The following is a 16,330-nucleotide window of genomic DNA, read 5'->3' on the forward strand; positions in this document are numbered from 1 at the left end:
TATAAGAGCAAAAGAAAAAGTCATCCCAATGTCTAATACTGCTTTAAAAATAAATTAAAAGAATGGGGCAATTTCTTTACTTCTTGAAATGGAATGCTCATCAAGGTGCATTAAGTCAAAAAGTCAAGCAACAGAAAAATATTTTACCATTTTTCTAAAAAAAGAGAAAAAATCATACATATGCATGCACACACACATTTGCATAGATATACACATATGTGCTTGTATATATATATAACAGATCTGGAAGGATAAACAAAAAACTAGTTACAATGGTTTACATATTGGGGGAAAGGGTGTATAGGAGAAAATAATGGGTGTGAAAATTTTTTCCTGAAACTTTTTTGTATTTTCAAGTGTTTGAAAGAGACAAGTACATTACCTGTCTAATAACAAAGCAAACACATTAAAAAAAAAAAACAAAACTTTAGGCCTCCAGTCACTAGACAAAGTTTTGTTGTTGTTGTTTTTTTCTTGGTCTATTTTAAGATAAAATTCTATTCATCTGACCAATTTTTTCTTTTTTTTTCTTTTTCCTTTCTTTTTTTTTAAGTTTTAAATAATAGTTTTAAAAGTCTACTATGATAGCCTCTTAGGAAGATATAAATAAACACACCCGATTTGCCTTCTAAGGAATAACATTTTAAGGATATGCTTACTTGGCACTGTGATTGTACTCTGCATAGTTCTAGGACCAAGCAATGTAATGTGTTTTACTTAGTTTTTGTCTTTACTAGTTTTACCTACTGTATTATACTAAAACCTTGCCCGTTTCTGATTACACCTGATAATTATGATAGTCAGAAGTAACAACGTACGCAAAGCAAAATGACATGGAAAAGGTAAAAATCACAGAGTGATAATGTTTTTAACATGCTTCACAATTTTCAAGCACTGTATGTTACTTAATTGATTCTTGCAAGTAAATTCCACTATATTCAATTTCCAGATAGGAAAACTAAAGCTTTCCTTGATTTAACCATTCATTTAAGGGCATATAGCTAGAATATTAAAAAGCAAAGGTGAGAAACTAGGTCTACTTTCACATCTATTCTACTGGCTTTATAAAGTGTTAGCAACACAATGATGAGTAAGCCTCATTACATAAGTACGGTATTCACAAGAACCTAAAATGAAAGTAAAACCTAGAAGAGGGCCCAAATCATTAAATGTCTTGACCAAAGCTTCCGTTTAGATTCAGTTCAAAAGCAGAGATGCAGTGTCCTCAAAACATGACTCTACTCTTGATTCATTTCCTTCCTATTGACCTCACACAACCATGAGTGTTTGCCCCATTCTGACCTTTGTCAGTTTCCTCCCCATATCACTGAATGCCCTTTCCCCTTCCTTATCTGACCTATTATTCTACCTCGGAAGTACCACTTCCTCCACATACCACCCACCTGGAAGATGGTTTTCAAATAGGAGGACAACAGAGAAGAGTGATGTGTACCAAGCAGTGAGGCAGGATAGAAAAGGGCATCAAGGTTGTGGTCCCTTTTCTTCTACTCAGCTTCGAAAGAGTTAACGCAGATCTGCAAGCTTCAGTTGCAGACTTCATGGAGCCAAAAGTTCTCCTAAAGCTCTGAAGCCTCCGAAAACCATAAAAGCTTGTAAAAGCATGGGCCTGAAGCAAACTCTTAGTTAATGACAAAAACCATGAAGTCATAAAGATTGCCAAACATCTGCCATAGACAAATTTTGGGTACATGATGGCAAGCCACAATTCCTGATAGCTATCTACTTCTAGAACAAAGGAGATACCTTGCTAATACAAACCATGGTTAATACAAACCTTGTAAGCCCCCAGTGTTCAAAGGTTACTATGGAAACCTGCCACCAACAAAACTTTCCTTTATAACAAGCCAACCCACTCCCACACAGCACATGCTTTTCCCTCGAACATGCCCACGCTATCTCTTTAACATGTAATCGTTCTCTTTTTCTTCAATAAACTTTACTACTTGTTCCTACTGGCACCTCCGATCTCTGAATTCTTTCCATGGCAAGAGTCCCAAACCTGGAACAGGATTCTGCCTGGCACTGTTGCCAGCAGGGCACCGGTTACAGCAGTATATTGATAAATTAATCTGGCATTAGAATTTTATATCTTGCAATTTATATAAAAATGTTTTCTTATGAATGGAGAGACATAATGCTCTTACTAAGGGCATTTGAATTCCATAAGCTGATAGTAAACTTTTTAACACAAGCAATTAAGTGCATACTGGTCTGATGATGAAATAAAACAAGTTTGAAAATAAAGGCTAGTAAAAAAAAATCAACAAAGGGACACATTTCTAATACTGGATCTTGTGAGTTTCCTGCTTTGCTACATAAAAGCAGGATTGGGGAATGTGTGCTATAAATTCCTACTGGGGCTATGTTCATCTGCGAACAGAGTGAGGCAGTTTGCGACACGGACCCGAGGGCCAAAGTGCTTGAATTCCAATCCCAGCTCTGCCACTCACCAGATATATGAATGTGGATAAGCCACTCTACCCCTCTGCCCATCAATGGCATCATCTGTAAAGTGGGAGATAACAGAAGTACCTACACCATAGGTGGTTGCAATTAAAACGACAAAGAAGGGTATCTGGCACAGAGAGAGTGCAATAGGTGTTAGCATCTGGAAATATACTCATTATTTCTCATGTCATCTCCTTTCTTGCTATAGTATTAAATTCTATTACAAGTGGATGGATTATACATTATGCACAGTTTGTAGCATAGGTATCCATAAACTTAGAAGGTGGTTTTCCTGTACATAGCAGTTTTCTATCCTAATGAGGACATACAGATTGGAAGATACTTGGCAAATCAAATAGAATCAATTCTCATTATTCACAGATTCTGCATTTGTGAATTTGCCTGCTTGTTAAAATTTATTTGGAACCCCAAAATTGATACTCACTAAGCTTTTGCAGTCACTTGCAGAGATGCACAGAGCAGCAAAACGCTTGAGTTGCCTGAAGTGCATGTTACCTGCTGAGGTCAAACAAGAAATGTTCTGCCTTTTTGCTTTAGCCTCTCAAAATGTAAAAAGGTGTCTTTGTGGTATATTTTGTGCCACATTTTTCATATTTGTGTGCTTTTTTTTGGAGATTTCATTGTTTAAAATGGCCTCCAAGGATAAGGCTTAAGTATTCTCCAGTGTCCCCAAGCTCAAGAATGCTATGATGTGCATTTTGGAGAAAATATGTGTGTTAGATATGCTTCATTCAGACATGAGTTATTGTGCTGTTGGCAGTGAGTTCAATGTCAATGAATAAAAAATATATGTTAAATAAGATGTCTTTAAACAAAAAACAAGGTTATATGTTTATTGGTGGATGAAAATGTTGTGACCAGAGGCTTGCAGGAAACTAACCTTGTATTTCCACGAGGAGCAGTGGTTCACAAATTCAGTGTTTGTGGTAACTTTATAGAATACACTACCACAAAGAATGAGAATTTACTGTAGCACAATCACTTCAAGTAACAGATGAGAACACTGAGGCTACCTGGTGACTGGCCAATGTTAGAAAACTGTGCTGGTTTGTTCATGATCACAGAGAATAGGTTTTTACATAGAACAAACAACAGGCAGACCTGGGCTTGAACCTTGCCTCTAGTCCATATAGCAAATATTTTGAGAACACTGTTTTATTTTCCTGAGCCCCTTTACATATAAAACACATCTTCTTTGTTATTGTTGTTCAGGATTAATATATGAAAGAACACTTAATAGAGATCCTGCAGATAGCAGATGTATTAATTAGGGAAAAGAATGCTATAACAAATAGGCCACTGAATATAAAATGGCTGTAGTTGACTATATTACTATTCTCAGTTACTTCCTTCTTCTTGAAGTGGATAATATGACCACTCTTCTCCCCTCAACTTGACCTTGACTTTGGGCTTGTTCATGAAATGTTGTTTTGTTTTGTTTTGTTTTGTTTGTTTTGTTTTTGCTAACAAATGTGCATGGAAGTGATGAATGCCACTGAACTATAAGTGTGATTGCCCCCTACTTTGGCTAGGCTTGTATCTTTTCCTCCGCTATGAGGATGGCATCTTTCAGATAAAGTCTTCACCTTCTGCCTTGGCCCGGGATTGTGAAGACATGTGGAGTAAACCCAAAGTCAACTACCACCTGGGGAAGAGCTGCTGCTGACTCTCAGACGTCATACTGTAAGTGAATAATAAATATTTGCCTTTATGACACTGATATTTTAGGATATCTACCCAGAAAAATCTTACCAACAAAGAGCCTCAAACATGATATAAAATCATTTCTTAATCACATTGAGTCCAAAACAAATGTTTCTGATTAGTGGGCAGCTGTTCTTCAAGCTTGAAGTCAGGGAACATTTTGCAACTTTGAGTGTTTAAATATTTGGCTTCCAAAGTCCCCAAGTTACCCATGAGAAAAAAGCTTACAGAATTAGAAAAATAATGAAGAACTGAGAATGGGTAATTTTATGGGCAGGGCACAGCATTTATACCACTCCATTGACTGGAACTTAATCATATGGCCACATCTAGCTGCAAGGTAGGCAGGATATGTAGTTTATCTGGCTACTCAAGAAAAAAAGAGAGCTGTTTCAGGGAAACACCTGCCAGCCTCTGTCACAATAGGATGCAGATAAACATCAGTTTACTTTCTTTCCTCATTGCATCTGAGTTAGTTTTATCATTCAGTGGCCAAGAAAACAAAAATCTACTTTCTTTAATAGCCAATCCCTCCTATATATAGCTAATAGAGTAGATGTGCCAAAGTTTGGACTAGGATTTCACGCTCCTCTGCCAATCCATGCAAAGGCTTCCCAATATCTAAAAATACCAACAACCACAACAACAACAATAAAGCTATCCAAATTTTATAACTTGGTATTCAAGATCTTCCTGTATAATGCCAACTTAAATTTTCAATATATTCTCCCCATCTTCATGCATCCTACACTCAATTTAAATAGAACAATAGTTATCACTATAAATGCAATATACACACCATGCTGCAATTTGGTCTCTGTATTTACATCTATAGAGGTTGATGCATTCCTTAGTTTTAATTTATCTAAATTCTATCTTTGGATATCTCTCATAAACAAGTGAAGCCTGGTATGTACTGTTGGTTCAGATAGGGATAATACCTTTTGCCTATAGTTATGGTGTGTCATATGGAGGGGAAATTATTGGAAGTAAGTATGCAAAAGGGGAATCAGGAAAGAACCACAGATGCATTATTAATTTTGGTTACCAAATTCAAACTGGAGTAGGCAGGATATGGGTTGCAAATGAAAGGGCCTGGAAAACTGGGGAGCCAGTAAAGGGATTTTAGAGGATGAAAGAATGGCAAGCCTGGGCAAATGCTTTGGCCTGGGCACAGATTGCTCTTGCTGCCTTTCATCAGGCAGCTCAGAATCCAAATGTGAAAATCCAGGATGACTTAGAACAGCTGAAATTGAGCATTTTCCTACCACTGTTGCATCCCAGGTTCAATATTACCATTTCTCTGTAACTTTCTTTGATTTCTTCCATTGAAAGTTAACCTTTCTTTTTTCTAAACTCACTCTAATCAAATAGCTTCTGTATATGATTCAATACTTATTATATTTTTGTATTATATTTATGTGTTTATTTGTCATAAATCTCTACTAAATTAGTCACTAATGGACATTGGAATTTTATAAATACATAATATATTTAAAACATCAAACACAATACCGAATACATAGCAGTATTCAAAAAGATAGTGACCCTTCTCTCAGAAAGATCCCAAACCTCCTGCCTTCTCCACTCCTTACAAAAGAGTTGTTCAAGTAATATTTTTGAATGAATAAATCAACAAGCTAATATAGTGGAGATGACTAGGAGACTATTTAATGATATAAACACTTATAGTCTATGACCTTGGACAACATCTCTTAAGCTCACTACAAGAATCTTTCTAAGATCCTCTCTGCTTCTCACATCTCTTAGTTTTCTATTGTGGTTTAACAAATTACCATCGACTTAATGGCTTAAAATAACACCCATTTATTAACTCACAGTTCCATGGGTCAGAACTCGGACGTAATATAGCTCAACTGGTTCCTCTGCTTAGGGTCCTACAAGATTGAAATTAATGTGGGAACTGCATTGGGCACTCATCTGGAGGCTCTGGGGATCTAATTCTAAAATCATTCAGGTTGTTGGCAGAAATTAGTACCTTGTGGTAAAAGACTTTATCCTCTTTCCTTGAATGTAGCCCCTTCAATCTTCAAGCCAACAGTGTCATATTGAATCTTTTCATGGTTCAGGTCTCCAACTTTCTCTTTTTCTTTTAAAGGTTTGTGTGACTACATTGGGCCCAATTGTATACTTCACGACTATCACTTTATCTTAAGGTCAGCTGATAAGTAACCTAAATTATATCTGCAAAATTACTGTTGCCATATAACAACATAATCTTGGCAATCAAGTCAGGGAGCAAAGATCCTAGGGACCAAAATCTACCTACTGTAAATACTGTGGATATTCAAAGACCTTCTATTGCTGTACAACGACAGGATGAAAAGTTTTCAGAAGTAACCTGTGTCCAATAACTGGAGGTTTTCAAGCAAAGACATTTTAGATGAGGGCTAATTGAAGCAAATGCTCTTTCAGTCCCTTTCCAACTCTGAGAATAAATGATTCTTTGCTATGTAGTTGATATTTAAATCATTAACTTAAAGAACTTTTCTATTTGCTAAAGCATACTATAGTTCTTTGCTCTCATGGTATGCCTGGGGAAGATGCAAAAGGTAATCTAGGGCATGGTGGGGTCAAAAAGTAAGAGGTCTTTGAGCTCCTTTCTTTGTCTATTTCCAGAGCTAAGGAGTCACAATAACATATTCCCACATAACATCATATAAATGTGTACCTAATTCATGCTTCTTATTGAATTGATATATCTAATCCTGGCATACGCTTAAATGTTAACATACATATTGCAATACTGCCAGCAAACTTGGAGAAGTATGTGAAATGTATTTAGAAATAATGCAAATCAGAGAAAGAAACTCCTAAAAAAATATCTGGAATGCTTCTGAATGCAGAATGAGCATCGTCTGGGAATGTTCCAATTTCACCTGCTGTCATCTCTCTCTAAATTACTTCAGAAATGCCATGCTTGGTTGCATGCTATATACACAGGTGGCTCTGTATCAATAGTGTTTAATGATAGTATGTATGTGAAGAGAGAAGAGGAGTGAAATACCATCTTAGAATATGTGACTTTTCGCAGAACTACATTAGCAAATGTAAAGTACATTATAATAAAATGTCCATCATCTGGAGAGCTATTGAGGAGGGAAAAGTGTTCCAGACACCTGAATTTCTTGGTCTGTGAATGATTAGCCTGCTCTCCCTCCTTTCTTTCACACTTGTTGAAATACTTTAAATGCTTGCATTCACTTTCCTGTATTGAAACATTTAGTATCATTAACAATACTCAATTATTATGTGAGGAACTCTATCATGGACATTTGTTGAAGACTGAAAGTAGAAAATGGATACGCTACAATGGGTTGGACTGAACTCTCCTGAACTGCCCTGATCCCAACACATGCCCAGAAATGTTGAATGTCAGTGAACTGCATGAGATGTCAAATCAATCTGTCATACTGACATGTGTTGCTGTCATTTCATTCCAACATTGAAATGTGGTAAATTCAACTGGCTGAGGATACTGGTGAGTAAAAGCTTATTTTTCTGTGTGTGTATGTGTGTGTATATGTGTATGTGTGTTCACTTGCAAAGTGGTGCTAGTTCCTTTAGCCATTCACAGCTCTAGGTCCAGCTGGTGATGAGAGACATGCACTGTGGTTATTTGAAAAAACTTTTTATAACTCTTGGTATGGAACCAAGGACAACTGAAGGAATAATTTGAGGTCTTGAGCTGAAGTGCCAGCCTGGTGAGGTGCTTTTGAGTGCCAGTTTTTTCAGCTTCAAAACAAAAGGACTAGAATAATTTGATTATTTCCAAACTTGAGTTATGTCTGTCAAATGGGCATACCTCCCAGGTTATCCAGGAAAGAACTAATTTATGCCAGGCCTCACCAAGTAATTATTATTTGTGCTCCCTTCCACTTTCAAGTGTCCCAATGGGAAAATAAATTTATATACATGCCATATTTATGTACTTCTTTGGAAAGGACTTCTTTATACATATTTATGTACTTCTTTTTTTCTGTATTTTCAGTGTGCAAAAATAAAGTTAGGTAAAATCTACATATGCTTGTAATTCTCATGTCATAATATACATAAAGATATAAACAATGGAAATAAAAACCAGTCTGTAAAACCAGTACGATTCTAATAACTAATATTAATTTTTGTTATAGATAATGTTGTTTTGCTGATAATGTTTGTGGCTTAACATCTTTCATCAGTTTTGGAAAATACCAGTCATTATTTCTTCAAATATTGCATTTGCCTCATTATCTCTTTGAGGTGAGCTTTTGGTCTACTACAGAAGTTGTTTTAGTTTTCTAGCTGCTAAAACAAATACCATGCAATAGGTTGGCTTAACAATAGGAATTTATTGGCTCATGGTTTCAGATACTAGAAGGCTTGCTTCCTCTTGGGGTCAACATCCTTTGGTCAGCTGTCAGTTGTTGGGGTTCCCTGGCTTTGTCATCATATGGAGATGTCCTCTCCTTTCTCTTCTGGCTTTTAGCTTCTTGTGGTTCCCTGTGGCTTCTTTCTGTGGCCTTCTCTATAAGGCCTCCAGTAACACGATTAAGACCCATCCTGATTCAGCTGGGCTATGCCTTAACTGAAGTAATTTCATCAAAAGTCCTATTTACAATGGGTTCACACCCACAGGAATGGATTAAGATTTAAGAACATGTTTTTCTGCGGTCCATAACTCTCAGTCATCACAGTGTGCTCTCTGGACCCCCAAAAGACATGTTCTATCCTCATGCACAATACATTCATTCCATGACAACATCTTAAAAGCCTTAAGTCATTTCACTGACAATGCTAAGTACAGACTCTCATCAAAATCAACTATGGGTGTGGTCTGTACTGGAGCAAAATTCCTCCCCAGTTGATGGACCTGTGAAACCTAGAAAGCAAATTTGCCTCTTTCAGCATCACACAATGGTTAGACAGGCATAGGATAAATATTCCCACTCTAGAAAGGAGAAATTGGGAAGAAAACAGTGGTCATGGGACCCAAACAAGTCTGAAACCCAGCAGAGCAAACTCCATTAGATCTCAAGGTCTTACAAGCCATCTATGGATCAAAGTTTTGTCTTCCAGGCCTTCTAGAGCTGCTCTCACAAATTTATTCCTTATAGTTTGGGTGAAAGGTATATTCTCTGGTCATTCCTGGGGTGGGTAAGGAGGTCTTTCATGATAAATCCATTCTAATATTCCAATCTCTCTAAGTCTTTGGATCCCCTCACCTACATTATACCAGGGCAATTCTAGAATTTTAACTTCGAGTAATATAGGCTACCATTTGATTCATGTTTCAGCCAAACCACCCAAACAAACTGTCAGGGCCCTTTTCAACCCCTCAAGCCACAACACTGAATCCAGAATCTCTGCTTAGTGTGTCCATATCAAAAAAAAAAAAACAAAAACAAATGCATCCTTATCCAATTTATGTTCTTTCCACCATTACCCCACACTCCTTATATTCATTCTCATACATATTCCCCTGATTTTGCTGTATATAAATTGTAAAATTCATGCAGTTCTTTTGGAGTATAGTGAACCTACTCATGGGTCACACTTTGTATCTCACCTTTCAAGGCCTGTTGGGATTGCAGTCTAGTTATATGTCTGGAAGGAAAGTGGGGTGGTAGGGATGGATCATGAGAGGAACTGGCAGTGATCTGTAAGCCAATGACCTCAGGGTATTCCCTTACAGTTTCATCCAGTGAAACAGGGTTTATCTCTTTAGATGAGGGTGTGAGGGCTGTTTCCTCAGGGTAGGCAGTTACAGGTTTATAAGGCAAAACAAGGGTATTCTCTTCAGGTACAGGTAGGTGACTAATTCCTCAGGGCAGACTGGAGGTCAGGAGGCTGTTTCCTCAGGGGAGAGTAGAGGTTGGCTGGCTGATTCCTCAAGACAGACTATTACAGGTTTGTATGGCAGAGAAGACTCAGTAGAATCTAGGGTTTCAAGTCCCCACCACCATCATCAGCCCACACTTTTCAGGATCTCATTCATTTCCAATCAATTCCCTCTCTTTAATAGCAGAAGAACTGCAATTTTGGAATTCAGTTTATGTTGTAACTCAGCCACTTACACAATGAGACTTTGGGTTTGGTTTTCAGAAATCTCAAGTCCATGGCTACAAAAAAACAAGATTTTCTTTTAGGGCACACATAAAAACTTTCATGTCCTTCATGTGTCACTTGCACTGGGAATTTGAAGCCTTGTGCTCATCCTGTGTTTTAACAGTTATATCCAGCATATTTAGGAACAACCATCCAACATCATTATAATAATAATTTTTAACTCCACAAAATTCTGTTAAGATATCAAATACACTCCCCCCAGAGCCTTGTATCTTATAAGCATTTGAGCAGCAGTATCCAATGGTGATATTTTGCATATCTCTATTGCCAATGGACAATTGGTGCCATCTTGATAACTGGAAATAGAGTCATTAGTGTCTTTTAATCTATTTAGACTAGAGAACAAATTCCAAAATCACCTGAACCAATTCAGAAATCTCATCCTTAAGATTCTGTTTCTCAAGAACCACTCTTGGTGCCAAAAGTTCAGCAAAGAAACAGAACTGACAGAATATAAACACTTATGTAAATATTATGAGATTTATTACAGGAATTGACTCACATGACCACGGGACTGGCAAATCCAAATTCCACAGAGCAGGCTGTAAGTTAGGAACTCTGATGAAGGTTTCAATAAATTCCCCAGGAGAAGCTGGCTGGTTGAATAAGAGATGGAAATTCTCTCTGACTGCTGAAATCATCACTTCTCCCTTTAAGGCCTTCAATTGATTAGATATGACTTATCTCATGATGAAGTCAATTGCCTTTGAAGATTATAGATGTTATTGGTCATAGATGCAATCAACTGACTAATGATTTCAATCCATGAAATACCCTCAAAGTAACAATTAGGCCAGTGCTCGCTTGACCAAATAACTAGACACCATAACCCAGCCAAGTTGACATGTGAACAGAAGTATTATCAGAACTTTAAAAAGAGAAAAACAAAAGTTGGATTATAAAGAGAAGTTTTCCTAGGGGATGTAGGACCTGAGTTGATATTGAAAGAAAAGTAGAATTCTGAACAGGTAGAATCATGTGGAATAAATTTTTCAGTTATATCTCACTCATAAATAGCATGATGAAATAAGATGTCAGAGAAATATCTATTTAATGGAAAGAAAAATTTACCTTATGGAAAATAATGTTATTCATATTGAAAATCATGCAATTATTCTGCTATTGCAATTAAATCAAATACTTTATATCAATTATATCCCATGAATTCTATTACCAGAATTACTGAAGGAACCTACAAAAATAAAAATCTATCAATTGGGGAGGAAAGAAAATTCAGTAACACAAAATAAGAAGAGTAAAAGTGCAAACCATTCAATGAATAACTAATTCTGAGTTGATTAATGCAAAAAAAAGAAAAAAAAGCTCCCTAAGATGCTTTGATGGAAACATCTCTGAAGTATCAACCTATTATTATCATTTATTATGAAAGGAGAGCTTATTGCATTCATTGTCCTTTCATCTGTAGGTGGTATATATTATAATATAAACAGGAGTGATTAGTGATTTATAATACAGTTTTCTTTTCTATAGGAACCAACTAAAATGTTTTTGACTGAATTTCTGGCAAACCATAGAGCACTGTTTTTATTTTGCTGTTGTCTGTTTGTTTTTCCGTGCCCAGACCTGAAAAGCTCTCGTCAGGGCATTCAAGTCACTCTATCTTACATTCAGTTTGACAAGCCCTTCCCCAACCCAGTTTAACCCGTAATATCAAGCACAGCCAGCTTCTTCTCAGGCATTTCAGGAATTCATCTTTGTTTCTGAAGGGCTGAGAAGTAGGAGAAAAGAGAGGAGAAAGGTGAGTTAAAAGCCCTACTGAAACACTTAGAGCTCTGTTATGGTCATAAGCATCAGAGATGATATTTTTTGTAATTGGCTTAAGTCTCAATTCAGAAATTCTACTTTAGTTCATGATTGTTTGCCAAATACAGGCCAAATTGGCATTATTAGCCAAAAACAAACAAAACACACACACACACACAAAACCCCACAAGAAACAAAAAACAGAAACAAACAAACAAACAAAAAAAACAGATTCAATTAGAGTTTCAGAAAGAGCTAGGGTTTGTTAAGTTTTTAAACATCAGAAGATAATTCAACTGTCAATGAGAACAAGCATCCCTCCATGGACCATTACCATTTTATTTCCTTTGAAAGTAATCGCAGATGCTCCCTCTTTCATTAGATGTGCCAACATTCTCACTACCTCTCCTTAATTCTAACCAATCACAGGAAGTCTGAGCTGCCAAGAAAGATTTCCTCAAACCTGAATAAAAATCTACTATCTGAAACTAAGAAAACCATAACATGTATTCTAGTTTGCTAATGCTGCCAGAATGCAAAACACCAGAAATGGATTGGCTTTTATAAAAGGGGGTTTATTTGATCACACAGTTACAGTCTTAAGGCCATAAAGTGTCCAACAATTGAATCCCTTCACTGGAGGATGGCCAATGGTGTCTGGAAAACCTCTGTTAGCTGGGAAGGCATGTGGCTGGCATCTGCTCCAGAGTTCTGGTTTCAAAATGGCTTTCTCCCAGGACATTCCTCTCTAGGCTTCAGCTTCTCTCCAAAAGTTCACTCGCAGCTCCACTGAGTTTCTTCTGTTATGTCAGCTCATTTATATGGCCCCACTGATCAACTTAGACCCACCCCAAATGGGCGGAGCAACACCTCCATGGAAATTATCCAATCAGAGTCATCACCCACAGCTGGGTAATGCGCATTCCAACGAAACACTCAAAGAAATCTAATTAAAACTGATAATGTCTGCCCACACAAGATTACATCAAAGATAATGGCATTTGGGGGACACAATATATTCAAACTGGCACAACATGTGTATTTTCTATAGTCACTACTGGAATTTCCTGAATGTGTACAAACACATAGCAGCATGAGAATGTGTGGGCTGAAAATGAGAAAAATGCAGACAAACTGATTTCCCCAAACTGAAGAATCAGGGAAATGATCCTGATTACTAAGAATATACATTATCAAATTGTGAATTCATTTTTGCCTCTGTTTTACATTAACCTATGAATATGGAAAGCAGTTTCTTTAAATAAACCATATATGCGAATCTTCAGTGTGGTAGATTACAATGATGGCTCCTAATCTGTATCTAAATCCTTTGCCATGTGACTTTGTAGAACACACCCTCTGCGAGCAGAATGGTGACTCAGCCCACACCTTGACACTGTTAGCCACCTTGTGACTTGCTTTGGCCCATGGAAAGTGGCAGACATGAAGCAAGGTGAAGCTTGAAATGGCTTATGTATTGGGATTTTCCCTTTTGTACCTCTACCATCATCATGACAACATGCCCAGCCTAGTCTTCTGGAAGAGAAAATCATGTTCTGATAGTGTGCTGGAGTTGATCTGAACAGGCTTGCAAAACTAGATTGTTAAACATTCAGGAATTTTATGAGCCACTTGTTAAATCATCGGTGGCTTGAAATCAGCTATGGTGGGGGACTTAATACCCCAGAAATCAGAAAATGCTACAAATCAGGGCTTTTTTCTTTTGTTCCAGACAACCAGTTTACCAGCATGCTACTGCATGTGCAATAGAGTCAAATGACCCATTGGCCTTAGGTACTAGCCAGTCAACCAACCAGACATATGAGCAAAACCCGCCAAGACCAGCCAATCTGCTCAACCAATTCTCTCCTGACCAGAGACACGTGAGCAAGAAATGTACTGTATGTCACCAAGGCATTGTGTGTGTGTGTGTGCGCGTGAGCGCTGTGTTTGGTCTTTCTAAAATGTTTCTTCCTTGGACTGTCTTTGCCACTGGGAGATTTGGAAAAACCACTTGGAAGAAGGAAGTTACTTTCAGAACCTTTAAAGACTCTCCTTAAGTCACAGTGCCTATGCAGTCAGTGGAATCCATTGACTGACAAAGAGAAGGAAGGAACAAAAATTGTTTATTTGAATATTGAGTTAAATGGTCTTTATTTTTATATCCCCTGAACTGCCCTAAACCGAGGCCTGCTTAGTATAAGGAAGAGTTCTTTTTTATTTTTTCTCTGGCTCTGGTCCTGATTTACCCTTGGAGACAGGTCAGGATGTGATCAGGTATTGTAGCATATGAAAGGAGGAAGAGGAGAAACAGAGCCAGGCCCCGTTCTATCCCATGCACTCCCAGAAGCTTCCCGTATCCATTTAGGGAGAGAGCGACGAAGTTTTTCATTCTATCCCCTATAATATTACTCTCCCCAAAACACGTCAAGGCTTAAAGCCTAGGTGTTCAACTGGCTTTACGGGATGTGGCAAAGGGACTTTCCTTTCAAATAAAAAGGGCTATAGGCCCTAGGTTTTCCCTAAGGGAGGAAGAAAAAGCTTTGGGTGACAGAGAGCAGGAGAGAACTCTGAAGATTCCGAAGTCTTATAGAAAGGCACTGGGGCTGGTTTGATGATCCTTTTGATTCTGAAATCTCATCACTAGCCAAACACCAAAAATCTCTGCAAAACTGAAGAAGAGCCCCACCCCCCATGCCCCAGGATATTCACATCTTCATCTGAATGCTTAAGAAACTTTTCTACGTGCATGTGGCATGTGGGACTTTGGCTTTTGCACATTACAGTGCAGAAAACATCATCTTGTTCTACAAGGTTGTGAGGCTGAACAAGCCACAATAATGAAAATTTCTTTCTAGTTCATCCTGGGTCTTTTTGATCATGATCCACCAAGAAGCACTGATGACATGACTGTTTGCTTCTATTAATAGCCAGACATGAATAAGAGATTCCAAACTGGAAGATAAGGATGAAAAAAAGGATGATCATGTAAAAGAACAGCAGGATTTGGTGGTGACTGACAACACCCACCAGTCCAGCCACCACAAGAAGGAGACAGAAGACTCCCACAGCAATGACTCCCCCAGTGACATGTTTGTTGGACACCAGTCCTAAGCCTTTACTCCTAGTAGAGTAAAGCATTAAGCAAGAAGTCCACCAGCTATGGGAAACAGAATGAATTCAGTGCAGGATACATTTCGGAAGAATCCTAGCGTACAGCATAGCCCAAGGGCCACATAAGGTCTGGGGGTTGGGCAGAAAAGGAGCACTGAGTTGTATGTGGATGGGGGAGGGAGGGGCCGCTACTAGGACCAGGAGCATCCCTGGACACTTCTCCTATTGGAGGTCAAAATGGCAGGGATGCAGTTAGCAGATGAAAGGGAAGGGAGAATCTTTGAATACAAAAATGGAACCCTTTAGCTTCATCCCGTTCCTTTTCTCCATTTTGGGAGAAACTGAGGTTCACAGGAGGGAGGGACAGATGGGCTTTACACCATAGCCTTCTGTTTATCTCCCCCAACACACACACCCATTCTGGTTGTTTTTATACATTACCATGGGATATATAACTGATATAACAAGAAAATTGACTTTAAAAATTAATGCATGGGGTAACAGTGATACAAGACATGAGCTTTTTAGTCTTCCTAAGACTTGTATCAAACATAAGCAAAGATGAGTATATAAAATAATGAATAATTACTTCATTATTTATTAAAGAGAGAAGGGAATTGATATTTGTTGGATACTTATTATGTTTCAAGAATTTTAAATTTAACCCCAATAGCAATCCAGTAATATCATCAGATGGCAAACAGGCCGACTGAATTTTCCAGGATGGCTACAAGAAGATTCCTCATCCCATATGCCCTTCTTTTAACGTCACATTGACTCTCCTCCCACTGAGAGCAGAACCCTTCCTTTTGAATCTAGGAAGTCTTATGACTAGGGAAGAAATGATGTGAGGCTAGGTCATAGAAGGCAATACAAAAATACAACTTTCACCTTCTTCTCTTGGGATGCTGACTCTTAGAAACCAGCTGTTTCTCTCTTGGGATTCAGGCCTTATGCACATGTTCCTGCAGAAAATCCAGCTATGTGCCAGCACCAGATGACAGCCAGCACCAACTGCCAGATATGTAAGTGAGAAAGCTTTTGATATGACACCAGTCTCAGCTACCATAATTGGGAAGGAGCCTTTTAAATCTATATCACTTTTTGTGCCACCTTAAGAACCATAGCC

The 16,330-nt window shown here is 38.0% G+C and overlaps 1 pseudogene; it reads right to left on the reverse strand.

Moving 5' to 3' along the window:
* Positions 1 to 14,674: 14,674 nt before the first annotated feature.
* On the reverse strand, positions 14,675 to 15,228 carry LOC119511271 (annotated as a pseudogene).
* Positions 15,229 to 16,330: the final 1,102 nt, after the last annotated feature.

Source organism: Choloepus didactylus, chromosome 16 (assembly GCF_015220235.1).
Source record: "Choloepus didactylus isolate mChoDid1 chromosome 16, mChoDid1.pri, whole genome shotgun sequence".
NCBI classification, from domain to species: Eukaryota; Metazoa; Chordata; class Mammalia; order Pilosa; family Megalonychidae; genus Choloepus; species Choloepus didactylus.